The sequence below is a fragment of the Pelophylax lessonae genome (genome assembly GCF_965119305.1).
Source record: "Pelophylax lessonae genome assembly, chromosome: 1".
Classification (NCBI taxonomy): Eukaryota; Metazoa; Chordata; class Amphibia; order Anura; family Ranidae; genus Pelophylax; species Pelophylax lessonae.
The window spans coordinates 855,370,846-855,385,928 of NC_138768.1; the positions used below are offsets into that span (position 1 = coordinate 855,370,846).

At 42.8% G+C, this 15,083-nt stretch overlaps 1 protein-coding gene and 1 pseudogene across 2 annotated transcripts in view; one reads left to right on the forward strand and one right to left on the reverse strand.

The window, feature by feature from the left end:
* The window catches only part of SFXN5 (sideroflexin 5), a gene marked incomplete at its 5' end in the record, with an annotated part of 451,990 nt that overhangs the window by 140,737 nt on the left and 296,170 nt on the right, over positions 1-15,083 (reverse strand). The window lies entirely within an intron of this gene.
* LOC309568760 lies at positions 877-1,617 on the forward strand (annotated as a pseudogene). The gene is made up of 2 exons: positions 877-1,288; positions 1,398-1,617. The product of its transcript is annotated as an uncharacterized misc_RNA (transcript).

The following is a 15,083-nucleotide window of genomic DNA, read 5'->3' on the forward strand; positions in this document are numbered from 1 at the left end:
TCCGTATCTATCTACCGTATCCATCTATCTTCCGTATCTATCTATCTATCTTATCCATCTATCTACCGTATCTATCTACCGTATTTATCTATCTTCCGTATCTATCTAATGTATCCATCTACCGTATCTATCTATGTACCTACCATATCTATCTATCCATCTATCTATCTATCTATCTATCTATCTATCTATCTATCTATCTATCTATCTATCTATCTATCTATCTATCTATCTATCTATCTATCTATCTATCTATCTATCTATCTATCTATCTATCTATCTATCTATCTATCTATCTATCTATCTATCTATCTATCTATCTATCTATCTATCTATCTATCTATCTATCTATCTATCTATCTATCTATCTATCTATCTATCTATCTATCTATCTATCTATCTATCTATCTATCCATCTATCCATCTATCGTATCCATAGTCTGTATCTATCTAATCTACCGTACCTGTCTACCGAATCTATCTACCGAATCTATCTTCCGTATCCATCTAATGTATCTATCTACCGTATCTATCTATCTACCTACCATATCTATCTATCCATCTATCTATCTATCCATCCATCCATCCATCTACCGTATCCATCTATCTTCCGTATCTATCTATCTATCTTATCCATCTATCTACCGTATCTATCTACCGTATTTATCTATCTTCCGTATCTATCTAATGTATCCATCTACCGTATCTATCTATGTACCTACCATATCTATCTATCCATCTATCCTATCCATAGTCTGTATCTATCTATCTAATCTACCGTACCTATCTACCGAATCTATCTATCTTCCGTATCTATCTAATGTATCTATCTACCGTATCTATCTATCTTCCGTATCTATCTAATGTATCTATCTAATGTATCTATCTAATGTATCTATCTATCTATCTACCTACCATATCTATCTATCTATCTATCTATCTATCTATCTATCTATCTATCTATCTATCTATCTATCTATCTATCTATCTATCTATCTATCTATCTATCTATCTATCTATCGTATCCATAGTCTGTATCTATCTATCTACCGTATCTATCTATCTAATCTACCGTACCTATCTACCGAATCTATCTATCTTCCGTATCCATCTAATGTATCTATCTACCGTATCTATCTATCTATCTACCTACCATATCTATCTATCCATCTATCTACCGTATCTATCTATCTTCCGTATCTATCTATCTATCCATCTATCTATCTATCTATCCATCTATCCTATCCATAGTCTGTATCTATCTATCCATCTATCCTATCCATAGTCTGTATCTATCTATCTAATCTACCGTACCTATCTACCGAATCTATCTATCTTCCGTATCTATCTAATGTATCTATCTACCGTATCTATCTATCTTCCGTATCTATCTAATGTATCTATCTATCTATCTACCTACCATATCTATCTATCTATCTATCTATCTATCTATCTATCTATCTATCTATCTATCTATCTATCTATCTATCTATCTATCTATCTATCTATCTATCTATCTATCTATCTATCTATCTATCTATCTATCTATCTATCTATCTATCTATCTATCTATCTATCTATCTATCTATCTATCTATCTATCTATCTATCTATCTAATCTAATCTACCGTACCTATTTACTGAATCTATCTACCGAATCTATCTACCATATCTATCTACCATATCTATCTATCTACCGTATGTATCTATCTATGGCCTGGTTCACATATTCAAGTGGCCAGAAAGTTGCAATAAAGAAGTGCAGGGCATAGATTGGAATGGGTGCCATTGAAATAAATGGGTTCTGACTTACCATGCAACTTTATGTGTCACAAGTCACATGACAAGTTGCACCAGTGTGAACGGAGCTTCAATCAGTTAAAGGATAACTTGGATTAATGGTGGAAGCGAGTGTGGTGAGAAGATCCTGCTGTCACAACAGGGGATCGCTGGGGTGCAGGGGCCGGTGCTACAGTAACAAACTACATATTACACCCGTGCAACATGTAATATGTTATGAAATGGGAACTTATCATTTAAATGAATGTCAATAAATATATCTTTTTATTTTAGTCAGTTAAAAAATCTATTCATATTTAATCAGTCAAATCAATCTTTCTATCTATCAATACATCTGTCTGTCTATCTTTTCATCCGAATCTGTCAAATCAATCTATCTATCTGCTATTTATCTACAATTATCTAATCAAATCAGTAGTTTGTAATGTAAACATTGATATTTCTTGACGTACCTTGCTCATTAGAACGACAATGTTCTCTGCACATTTGTGCATTTCTTGTGGTTGATAAACTCCTGGGTATAACCATTATAGTTTACTACCACATGCAAACATTGGTGTTTTGTTATCTTTAAAATGACAATGCTCTACACAATTCTACATTAATATGGTTGCTAAACTCCTCAGTATTAGTATTACAGTTTACATCAAGGGATCCATTCCCCATATACATTCATTCATTAATACTGTATTTCAGTTTCCATATCAAAGCAAATAACACAAAAAAAGGGTGGACGCAGATACGAGGGTTCGTCAAAAAGTTTTCGCACAATATATATATATATATATATATATATATATATATATATATATATATATATATATATATATATATACACACACATATATATATATACATACATACATACATACACACAGCTCAACAAAAATTAAAGGAACACTTCGAAAACACATCAGATCTCAATGGGAAAAATATCATGCTGGATATCTATACTGATATGGACTGGTTAAGGTATTAGGAATGAACAGATGTCACATTGTTTGATGGAAATGAAATGATCATCTTACAGAGGGCTGAATTCAAAGACCCCTCGAAAATCAAAGTGAAAAAATGATGCAGCAGGCTTGTCCATTTTACTGAAATTTCATTGCAGCAACTCAAAATGGTACTCAGCAGTTTTTATGGCCCCCACGTGCTTGTATGCATGCCTGACAACATCGGGGCATGCTCTTAATGAGATGACGGATGGTGTCCTGGGGTATTTCCTCCCAGATCTGGACCAGGGCATCACTGAGCTCCTGAACAAACTGAGGTGCAACCTGGCGGCGTCAGATGGACCGAAAAACATAATGTCCCAGAGGTGTTGTACTGGATTTAGGTCAGGCTAAAGTGGGGGTCATTCCATGGTATCAATCGCTTCATCCTTCAGGAACTGGCTGCATACTCTCGCCACATGAGGCCGGGCATGGTCATGCACCAGGAGGAACCCAGGACCCATTGCACCAGTGTAGGGTCTGACAATGGGTCCAAGGATTTCATCCTGATACCTAATGGCAGTCAGGTTACCATTGTCTAGCCTGTAGAGGTCTGTGCATCCCTCCATGGATATGCCTCCCCAGACCATCACTGACCCACCACTAAACCTGTAATGCTGAACGATGTTACAGGCATCATAATGTTCTCCATGGCTTCTCCAGACCCGTTCATGTCTGTCATATGGTCTCAGGGTCAACCTGCTCTCATCTGTGAAAAGCACAGGGTGCCAATGGCGAATCTGCCAATTCTGGTGTTCAATGGCAAATGCCAATTGAGCTCCACGATGCCAGGCAATGAGCACAGGACAAACTACAGGATGTTGAGCCCACCGGTCACCCTCATAAAGTCGGTTTCTAATTGTTTGGTCAGAGACATTCACACCAGTTGGCTGCTGGAGGTCATCTTGTAGGGCTCTGGCAGTGCACATCCTGTTCCTCCTTGCACAAAGGATCAGATACTGGCCCTGCTGATGGGTTAAGGACCTTCTAGGGCCCTGTCCAGCTCCCCTAGAGTACCTTCCTGTTTCCTGAAATCTCTTTCATGGTCTTGAGACTTTACTGGGAAAGTAAAATATCCCAGGAGCTTAATTTACTTGATGTAATACTCTGATTAAAAAAAAGTGTTCCTTTAAATTTTTTGAGCAGTGTATATATAAAAGTGCAGAAACCTTTTGAAGACCCCTTGTATGTCTGACCATCTTGTCTGCTATAGAGCAGAGGAGAGAATAAAGGGCTACAATGGAGCTTCTGCCACCAATGGGCAAGAAATGTTGTGAATCCGGCAGTTGAAGAGGGGTAGCTATCTCCCTGTCCGTTATTCATGGATCCCCTCTATGGCCTCCTAAACTCTCCAAAATAGTCTAAGTTTTCAATGTATAATTTTTAGAAGAAGCAGTTAAACATTTTCAAGCATAGGGAGAACCTCTATGAAGCAGTGGGTTATCCAGCACGCAACGCGTCACAACCGCCTATGAAGATTTGGCACCCTTGTGATGCGACAAAGCTTGGAGTATTCTATTAGGCAAAACTATAGGAATTACTGGTATGACTTCTCATATGCAACATATTTCTGTGAGGGGGCGTTTATTGCCTGTGATGACTCCATTTATTATGCTGGAAAACACAAGGCGTCCATATGTTTTTCTATATGCAGTAAAGTATAAATATCTCAATTACTACTTATCTAAGGAAGAACGCCGTAGGGAGGGGGAATTACGGCGATTCATTTCGGTAAAAAGCTAAAGCCCTTTTCCTAAATTTGGGTATTTGGGTGATTCAAATAACAAAGCCCTTTTCCTAAATTTGGGTATTTGGGTGATTCAAATAACAAATTGAATATAGAACAACATAGTAATAATGACATCACAGTTGGAACTAGATGGATGCGCGTCTTTTATATCTAGTTAATTATGTAACAAGCGCTTCCAACACAAGTGCCTATTATCACTTGGAGGTCAAAGCTTAACTCCAGGCAGATGTTAAAAAAAAAGTAACCAGTAACGCAATTATGCATTCATTAAATAATAATTACGATTATTTTTAAACACAAGCTAATATAATTACCGGATTTTTTTATTTATTTTTTACTTTTTTTTAAAGCCCCTTCACAACAACACGAAGACTAAAAGGGGGGGGGGGGGGGCAGCATAGGAACTTTATCAGGACTTTACTTCTTTGAACAATATTCCTACTGGAATTTGGCACAACACAGCCGGCAATTCATGCGGAATTTCTGAAAAATTGTTCACCAGAGCATTCGATCTTGCCATTTTGGAGTCAACGATGTTTGAAGGCCATTAAAGGTAAAGTTCACCTTTTCACGAATCACTAAAATGAGAACTTCAAATATCCTCCTGACCTCATTGCACAAAGCGGGTGGCCAGTGTAGTGGTCTGTACACCATAATACACAGCCCTGGAATGAGTATCCTTTACATTGCCCACAATGGCAAGTGTGACCATGTGACCAGGCTGCCCAATGAGAAGCACTGCTTTCATCTGGGATACCATACTGGAAGAAGAAGCTTCTCATGAATCACGAGTCTTGGTCTTGCAAGCATTATGAAGGATGTGCGTGGGCACCATGGCTGAGTGGTTAGCACTGCCTTGCGTCCTGCAGGGCTGCATGCGCAACCAGGATTCGTGTAGTTGGATACTCAGCTATATTGGCCACCGACACGAAGGGAGAGGCAGGTCCCCTGTGGGGGAATTAAAGGGAAAGAGTTCTTGATGCGATTTGAGGATCAGAGAAAAGTCTTCCAATTTGGATCAGGCACACGCCTATAAAGTATGTATTGAGTGCATATGTTTCACTGAAAATAATTTATCATAATTGCAGATATGGTGACTAATCCTCAATAAATGCATACCATTGTAACCAGTCGAAGGCGTATGATTTTCAGGATATTCCTTCTCTGAAAACTCCAAGCTGGTCACCACGCATGGAACAGCAGAGAACAATATTCAAATAAGTCACCATATCACCTTTTTTTTCAAAACGTACTCACTTTCACCAATGGGTCTCTAACCCAACACACCCCAATTGTGTGTAATAATTTTACTCTTGCTTTCTATTTTTTTTTTGTATTCAATAAATTGTTATATATTTTATATAAAACTCTCCGTTACTAGCCGTTAAAGTCCCAATCACGCTTGGCCTGAGGCACCAAACCTCAAACTAGGATGTTTGGAGTTAGTTCACTCTTTCAGTTTTTGTGAAAAGGCAAAATTACCCTTTATACCCGTATTAATTAGGTGAAAATTATTCACTACAATTTGTACAATTTTTTCCCAAATGAAAATCAAATTCACAGTTAAAAATTTGCTTGTAAGAGAAATATTTTCCATCCTGCTCCTTCTAATTTTCTTGCCACTATGGTTGCAAACAATCATCGATATATCCCAGTAACCATTAGAAAATCAAACAAATGCTCCAAAAATTAAAATTTTGGAACACGATTCTACTGGAGTACAGTCAGTTTTAGGCCAGTTTCACACGGACTTCAGTTTGTATAGGGGCAGTGTGAACAGCAAGCTTTGACAAAGCATTTGCAGAACTTTTAGCAAGCTTTGCTGAAGCTTTTTAAGTCCCATTGAGCTCCAGATTATAAATATTGAATACAGATCTGAATTGGAGTGCTGACTGCAACTTTAAACAAGCTGCTAGCAGGCTCCAGCACTTCTTAATTATTTTTGAAAGACTGCTGAAGCCAGCTAGCGGCTTGTTTTGAGTGGCGATCAGCACTCCCATTTACAAACTGGCGCTGAATGGTACTTTAAAGGTTTCAACAAAGCTTGCAAATGCTTTTTCAAAGCTTGCTGTTCACACGACTCCTATACAAGCTGAAACCCGTGTGACACAGGCATTACACTGTTAGGCTTCCAAGAGGAGATAGCAAAGGGATGTTCTTCTTTACTGTCAAATCACAGGCTGTGGGGAGGTGAGGTGACTAAGAAAAAAAGAACTTCAGCAGTTTTTTTCCTACATTTTTTTTCCCTGTAAATTGGTGAGCGCCATTCAGGGAGAATGAAGGGCACTAGATTTTGTATATGAAGGATTCTTGCAGTTCAATGAATAAGGTAGAACATCCTGAGACAATGATTAACCACTTAAGCCCCGGAAGATTTTACCCCCTTACTGACCAGGGCCAATTTTGCGATTCGGCACTGCGTGACTTTAACGAACAATTGCGCGGTCGTGTGACGCTGTACCCAAAGGAATTTGACGTCCTTTTTTTCCCACACACAGAGCTTTCTTTTGGTGGTATTTGATCACCTGAACGATTTTTACTTTTTGCGCTATAAACAAAAAAAGAGCGTCAATTTTGCAAAAAATAACAATATTTTTCAAAAATTTTTATATGAAATTCACAAAAAAAAAAAAAAAAAAATGTAAAAATCAAAATTTTTTAACATTTTAGGCCAATTTGTTTTATGCTACATATTTTTGGTAAAAAAAATCGCAATAAGCGTATTTTGATTGGTTTGCGCAGAAGTTATTGCGTTTACTAGCAAAGGGAAAGATTTTTGTCATTTTTGTTGTTTTTTTTTTAACGCGTAATGGCGGCGATCTGCGATTTTTTTTGCGGTACTGCGACATTGCGGCGGACAGATCGGACCCTTGACTGACATTTTTGACACTTTTGGGGTTACCAGTGACATTGCTGCAGTAATCAGTGCTATACATATGCACTGTTACTGTAAAATGGCACTGGCAGTGAAGGGGTTAACTTTTTTGAGAGGGAGGGGTTATGTATGTCCCTAGGGGCGTGATTCTCTGATTGGCTGTGGCTTGAGGTGTATGAACAGTGATCAACAGTCTTACATAGTAGAACCGTATGATCACCATTCATACACAGGGGAGAATGACAGGTGGCTTGTTTACATTAGCTGCCTGCCTTTCTCCCGCTCTAACGGACGATCGCGAGTGACCGGTGGACATCGGGTCCGCCGGTCACACGCGCGGGATCTGTGACCGCACGGGAGCGCGCCTCCAGTGGCGCTCGCTCGCTCCCTAGACCCTCACAGGCTAGCGACGTAGCCCTACGTCGCTCTGCCTGTGAGGGGCTGACTGCCGACGTAAATAGTCGTGCGGCAGTCGGCAAGTGGTTAAGGACAAGAATTCTGCTTTAAAGTGGATTTCTAGTCGTTTTGTGTTTATTAGAAGTCAGCTTGCGGCTTCATAGCCAGGTGTGCACTGCATCTCCTCAATGGTTGGACAATTTTCTGGGACCTGTGACGTGTCCCAGAAGATTGCTGGGAGGGAGGGGGAGAGGAGAACTTCTGTTCCGATCGCCTAGGCGGTCCGAGCAGAAGTAGGAGCGGATACCTGTCAAAACTAGGTACCCGAGTGGTTAAAGTGGAACTTCCCCTTTTGGGTGGAGCTCTACTTTACCTTGTTCAGGCAATGTCAGCTCAGCTGTTGTCACTGCTGGCAAGTAAGGTTAAGGCTACAGCTGCCGGACTTCTAAAGTGATGCTAGCTCCAGAGCAGTTAAGTCACTGTTTATTGCTCTTAGGTGCACAGACTTTTATCTATTCACACAATAGTATTTAAAGCGGACCTGAACTCAAAAAGTGAATAGTTGATATTTTATAGGGAACAACCAGATGTAATAATTGTGCCCAAACATTATCCTTCTAAAAAATATCAGTGGACTTCTTGTACCTAGGTAGTCCCTGTTCTGTAGTCCTAGTATTTCTGTAGTGTGGGATAATCTGAAGCACTGCTGCCTCTGACTGTAAAGCAGGGTATACAAGTTTTGAAATTTGTCCGGTTCAGCAGAAACTGACCAAATTCTGATCTGTGTGTACCGTTCTGTTGAATGGTTCTGCTGGAAAAACAGCATTCGATCAGCACATGCTGTAAATGACTGCAGCGCTGATCAGTGTATTCTGGCAGGGAAGAGTTCCCTTGTCTGAATACAATAGCGCGGTGGGGGAGATCCCGCCTCCACATTACTTAAGTGGAAGCAGGAATCCCTTATTTTTTTTCCCCCCATCATCCCGCTAGTTGAATGAAAAAATCTTACCGTTAGTTTACCGGTAACGTCTTTTCTCATGAGCCTTCCAGGACGGCCCAACATGAGAGATGATAGGCTCCTCCTACCGGAAACACAATCAATTAAAACACAGTTAAAAGGCCCCACCCTTCCCTCTATCCTCAGTTGTAAAAAAGTATCTTCCACAACCAAATTCCTTGAGGGAACCGTGTATCACAGTCAATTCGTAGGCACTTACCCTTTTTAACTTGTTTGCGCCCTTTGATAGGGCGGGTAGGCCGGCCGTCCTGGAAGGCTCATGAGAAAGGACGTTACCGGTAAACTAACGGTAAGATTTCTCCAATCGCCTTCCAGGACGGCCCAACATGAGAGGATACTAGATTAACCTCAGCCTACCTTAGGGTGGGACAACTGCCTGCAAGACCTTGCGTCCAAAGGTCAGGTCCTGTTGAGACAGTACTTCTATCCTGTAATGTTTCAGGAAGGTGTTCTGGCTGGACCAAGTGGCTGCCATGCGGATCTGTTCCCAGGATGCTCCTGCCTTCTCGGCCCAAGATGTTGCTAGGGCTCTTGTAGAATGAGCTTTAACTTTAACAGGAGCTGGGACACCTGATGCCTCATAAGCGATGGTAATTGCTTGCCTGATCCATCTAGAAATTGAGGGCTTGGAAGCCTGCAATCCTTTCCTAGGTCCAGAATGAAGGACCAGAAGATGGTTTGACCTTCTAAAGTTCTTTGTCCTGTCTAAGTAGATGAGTAGAGCTCTTCTAACATCAATACAGTGGAACTTTTCCTCCTTACTGTTCTTTGGGTTGTCACAGAAGGAAGGTAAATTGATCTCCTGTACTCTGTGAAAAGGAGATGCCACCTTTGGGAGATATAGTGGATCTGGTTTTAGGATTATCCTGTCTGGGCATACAGTCATAAACGGTTCTTTGATAGAGAGGGCCTGGAGATCCCCTACTCTCCGAGCTGAAGTGATAGCCAGCAAAAACGTCAGTTTTAAAGACAACCGTTTGAGGGAAATCTGTTCCAAAGGTTCAAAGGGAGACCTAGATAACGCCTCTAGGACCCTTGTCAGGTCCCAAGGAGGGAACCTGTCTTTAGACAAAGGAGTAACTCTTTGTCTGGCTAACAAAAATCTGCTTATCAGTGGCTCTCTTGCCAGACGAGTGTCCAGGAACACCGAGAGAGCCGCAATTTGTACCCTAAGAGTGTTAATGGCCACACCCTTATCCACCCCGTCTTGTAGAAACTCTAGGATTACAGGGGTAGAGGGGGAGTCAAATCCTCTTTGCTTACCCCAGGTACAAAACTTTTTCCATACCTTAGTGTAGATTTTCTTGGTAATAGGTTTCCTGCTCAGCAGGAGAGTATCTACAACTCTCTGTGAGCAACCTTTTGAAATTAAGAGTTGGCTTTCAGTAGCCAAGCTGCCAACTGAAAAAATTCCGGGTCTTGGCATAACACTGGACCCTGAGATAACAGGTTTTTTGAGACCGGCAGATGCCATGGGGGAATCATTGCCATGGTCTTCAGAGTGGCAAACCAAGGTCTTCTTGGCCACCAAGGGGCAATTAGTATCAACCGGAGGTCCCCCGAGTGATTCAGTTTCTGAAGAACTCTCGGGATCAACATTAGAGGGGGGAAGGCGTAAGCCAGACTGAAACCCCAAGGTTGAGCCAGGGCATCCAACCCCATCATTCCTCTGGACCTGGTGAGGGAGAAGAATTTTTCCACTTTCTTGTTCTGCGCTGTGGCAAACAGATCTATTTCTGGTGTTCCGAACCTCTGTGTAATCTTTTGAAAAATTCTGGGGTCTAACTCCCATTCTCCTTCCTGAATCAGATGACGACTGAGGAAGTCTGCTTGCAGGTTGTTTTCCCCCCTGATGTGGACTGCTACTAGAGAGACTACTCTTTCCTCGGCCCAGCTTAGGATTGAGGAGGCTAGATCCAAGAGGGGTCTGGATCTGGTTCCTCCTTGCCTGTTCAGGTATACTACCATTGTAGTATTGTCTGAGAGAATGAGGACCTCCTTGTTGTGGATGTTCTCTTTGAAAGCTTTCAAGGCTTCTCCTACAGCTTTCAACTCCCTGAAATTGGAGGAGGCTTGAGTTGTCGCCAACTCCCAGATCCCCTGTGCATGAGCTCCTTCCATGTGTGCACCCCAGCCCTTGGTACTGGCGTCTGTAGTGATCTCTATAGGATCCCATTGTCCCCAGGGCCTGCCCTTCCCTAGGTTGGTCTGTTCTTTCCACCATATCAGGGATTCCCGGGCCTGAGGGGTGAGGACGACTTGTTCGTCCAACGAGTCTGTTTTTCTGTCCCAAGATGACAAATGGAAAAACAGAAGTTCCCTTGCGTGCAATTGTGCCCACACCAAGGCTGGTATGCTGGCTGACATCAAGCCCAATACTCTCAGAACATCTCTTCTGGAGCAGGATGGGGAGTCTTCTAACCCTTGGACTGAGGTGACTATCTTGTGCATCCTTTCTTGGGTTAGGAATAGTTTTTGAGCCTTTGAGTCTACTAGAAACCCTAGAAAGTTCCGGAGCTGGGATGGGACCAAAGCTGATTTTTTCAGATTGATAAGCCATCCTAGGCTCTCCAAAACCTCTATTACACGATGGGTATCCTGGTTTACCTGGGTCTCTGATTTCCCGAAAATCAGTAGATCGTCCAAGTAGGGGATCAGGGCAATCCCCAACATGTGTAGGTGGGCTACCGCCTCTGCAAGAACCTTCGTAAATATTCTTGGACTGGCAGCTAGACCAAAGGGTAGTGCCCTGAACTGCCAATGAGTCATTTCCCCATTGTTCTCTAAGGCAAACCTCAGGAACTTTTGATGTTCTGGGTGGATGGGAATGTGTAGGTAAGCGTCTCTGAGGTCTAAGGTGGTCATGAAGACATCCTTTAGTAAGTTCTTTCGTACTGAATAAATTGTCTCCATTGAAAATTTTTTGTACGTCAGGAAACTGTTGAGTTTCTTCAGGTTTATTATTAGGCGGAATTTGCCTGATGGTTTTGGAACCACGAACACATGGGAATACACCCCTTGTAGATGCTGATCCTCTGGTACTGGGGTTATTACTAATTGCTCTGCCAGTTCTTGAATCCCCTGAAGTAGAGCTTCTTTGACCTGAGGTTTCTTGGGGACCTGAGTTATGGTAATTGTGGTGGGTGGTATTGAATTGAATTGAAGGCGATAGCCTTCCTGAATGAGGTTGTAAATATATGGGGAGACTGAAATTTTTCCCCACTGAGGGAGAAATTTTTTCAGTCTCCCCCCCACCTTGATGGTGGCGTCACTTGTTGTCTCTAGAGCCCGCTGAGGAGGGAAAGAGCAAATTATTCCTTTGTTTTCCCTTCCTGAAACCCCATCTCTTGTTGGGTTCTCTTTTACGTCTATTTTGACTATGTTCCTGGGGGCCTCGAAAAAATTTCCTGGGAACATCCTTCCTTTTAACTGGAAATTTCTTCCCTTTTTCTGAGGACCTAGCTAGAACCTCATCCAACCCAGAACCAAATAATAATGATCCTTCAAAAGGCAAGGCACAGAGCTTTGACTTTGAGGTGAGGTCACCCTCCCACTCCTTCAACCAGATAGCTCTTCTGGCTGAGTTTAAAAGGGCACCTGTCTTGGCCGAAGCTACAACCGACTCAACAGCTGCATCTGCCAGGTAAGTTACTGCCTTCCCAATCAGGGTCAGTGAGTCCTGTAAATCTTGAGTCTTATCCTGGGATAAGTTTTTATTCAACCTGTCTAACCAACAGCAGGTATTCCTTGCTACACAAGAGGCAGCCAAGGCTGGGGCCATGGTAGAGGCATTGGCCTCCCAGGCTTTCCTCAGGAGAGACTCCGCTTTCCTATTCATGGCATCCTTAATGCTGCCTGAATCAGCAAAGGAGAGGTCCGATTTCTTGGTTACTTGAGCCAAGGGTGCATCTAATTTTGGACTTTTAATCAGCTGTTCGATATCTTCCTCCTTAAAGGGGAATCTGCGTTTCCATGACACTGGTTTCTTAAACTTAGTCTCTGGATGCTGCCATTGCTGAAGAACCAACCCTTTGAGGGATTGGTGGATGGGAAAAACTCTAAAAGGAGTCTTACCTAGACCCTTGTAGAGTCTGTCCTGAGCTGATGTCCCTACTTGTACGTCAGGTATTTCTTCAGAGGCATACACAGCTTGAAGAAGCCCTTGCATGTTATCAAGTCCAAACAGATTCCTGGAAGGTTCTGCTTCCTCTGTTTCATCTGAGTCCCTATCTCCTTCTCCCTCTGAATTGGACTGGGAGATTGAGTGGTTCAAATCCTCTTCTTCCTGTCTACTTCCTTGCAAACCTGAAGGTAGACTCTGAGAAAGGGGCTGGCTAGTTTGTCCTGCTTTAACAAAAAAGCTCTCCTGTGAAGAGGTCCCTTCCCCTGCCTGAGAGGCTGGGGGTGCTAGGGAAGTTTTTACAGTCTGGATTGTTGTCAGCATTTCCTCCCGGACTGTTTTTAAAAAGTCTTTCATAAGGGCTGATGATTCTTTTCCTGCCAGTTTGTAAATGCATTTGTAGCAAAATGGTTTTGTATGGGAGGGAGGTAATTTGTCTGCACAGTTACCACACTTTTTAGAGGCAACAGATCCTGGCCCTGAGACAGTAGAAGTTTCCTGAACACCACTCTGGGACTCTGGAAGACAGGATACAACATCGATTAGTATCACTGTTCCCACATATGCAAAGGTATGAGGCCCTATAGAAAAGACACTTAACAGTCCTACTATGGGCAGGGAGAGGGAACATCAAGCATTTTTTAGGGAAAATACATCAGCAGACATTTTCTGTTGAAAGTAAGTTTCTAGATGCACTACAGCACTTACCCGGGTCCGACCTGGGTTTGGCTGCTTTTGCTTGGCCCAGCGCTTCTTCCTTCCCTGGTGGGTGAGTAGAAGGCTTCATCTCCCTGGCAGCTGTCCGAGCTCCTACGGCCTGGGAGCTGCACTACCGCATGTAAAGCGGTTTCGGCGTCTCCTCCACCTTCTCCTTCCGCGTTCGTCGGAACTGACGTCACCGGATGTCCGACTCCTTCCGCTCCGACCGCGAGGCTTGAGGCGCTCGCGTCTGACGTCATTTCCCGCGGGAATAACGAGAAAGACCAGAGGGATCACCCAGGGTGACCGACGGTTCCCCCGATGGAAGAGGCGACCTGTGAGAGACCCGGGAGGGGTGGCAGGTAGAGCTCTACTCTCAATGGCTTCGCTGAACCTGGCTCACAGGGGGACCATAGGACTATCACAAAGTCTGCAGGTCAGTAAAAAACAACAAACGTTTCGCAGGAAGAAACACAATCTAAACTGAGGATAGAGGGAAGGGTGGGGCCTTTTAACTGTGTTTTAATTGATTGTGTTTCCGGTAGGAGGAGCCTATCATCTCTCATGTTGGGCCGTCCTGGAAGGCGATTGGAGAAAAATAAGATTTTTGTACTTACATAAAATCCATTTCTTTGAGTTCATCGATGGACACAGAGCTCCATAAATCATAACTACTGGGTTATATTGCCTCCTCCAGGAGTAGGACTAGGCAGAACAAAAACACCTGGTTACGCCCATGGGCCGTCCTCAGCTTGGGATATAACCCCCCTCTCTGCTCTAGGTAATCAGTTTGTAGCAAGCAGTATTAGAAGTATCAGAACTCCATAGAGGGGTGGGTGATGTGTCCGTCAAACTCAAAGAAATTGATTTTACGGTAAGTACAAAAATCCCATTTTCTCATGTTCATAGACGGACACAGCGCTCCATAAATCATAACTAGTGGGACGTCCAAAAGCAGTGCCAAAAGGAAAATGAGGGGTGGGGAAAATAACCCAAGGCTAAACATAAGAGACCTTAACCAGGGCACAGGAGCCGTAACAGGTGACCCGTCTGAAAAATAAAAGTTTTTTTTTAAACACCCCTCAAGAGGGAACTGCCCCTCTTAAACAGCAACTTGCAAAACTTTGCGGCCAAAAGAAGCATCCATAGATGCCAAAATATCTACCTTAGCGGTGCACCGAAATTTCGGCAACCAAAATTTTCAGACGAAAATGGGCCTATCCCATTTCGGCTGAAAGTGGGTCATATATGCCGAAAATGTATGGCCGCCGTAGCGGCAGCTTTCACTTTAACTCATATGGTGCTTGACCGGCAACGGCCGGCTCCCGAGACCTGCCGTTTGTACCTCCTCGCCCGCCCTGTGCTAGATTGATTGCTAGAATCGCCAGCCGCCTAGCGTGTAGCAACCAGTGACATCACGGTCCTGAGAGG